The following is a 610-nucleotide window of genomic DNA, read 5'->3' as shown; positions in this document are numbered from 1 at the left end:
TGCCTAAATATTAGTGGCAATAATATTTAGGCAGTAATACATTTCGGCAGTAGTGCGAAAAAATCACACAGCAGTAATACTTCTGTGTAATTGTCAGTAATACGTCTATGTGATTTCCAATAATATTTCCAGTAGTTTCGTGTGATATTTCTATGTAGTAGCCAATAATACCTCGGCAGTCGGTCTTTTCCGTAAGGGTTTAGTGAGTCTCAAGACTCTTCTGCGCCACGCGGCGCTAATGCGATCGCGTTCCCAAAGCGCGTCGTGTCCGGCCGCTGGTGACGCTGTTGGCATATAGATCTGTAAGGTTCTAGACTAGGTTGTCGGCCCTGCATGAGCAGTGCAGATATGTTATACTGTCTCCTTATTGGTTCTTGAGGTTACATTGTGTCCCTATTGGTTTGCAAGATATGTGCATAGCGAGAGGCCAATGAGAATCGCCGAGGAACTCGGATCGCTAGCGATCCGAGGCGACCGAGACAGTTCAGCCACAGTTTAACCATACACAGTTACGACAGTAGCCGAAATTCTTCGTACAATACTTTACGACGCATGCGTCAACTGTACTATCTAAAACATGGCGATGCCACAATAATAAGTGTATGTTTAG

Source organism: Wasmannia auropunctata, unplaced genomic scaffold (genome assembly GCF_000956235.1).
Source record: "Wasmannia auropunctata unplaced genomic scaffold, wasmannia.A_1.0 LD336116.1, whole genome shotgun sequence".
Lineage (NCBI taxonomy): Eukaryota > Metazoa > Arthropoda > Insecta > Hymenoptera > Formicidae > Wasmannia > Wasmannia auropunctata.
This window is presented reverse-complemented; position numbering follows the sequence as displayed.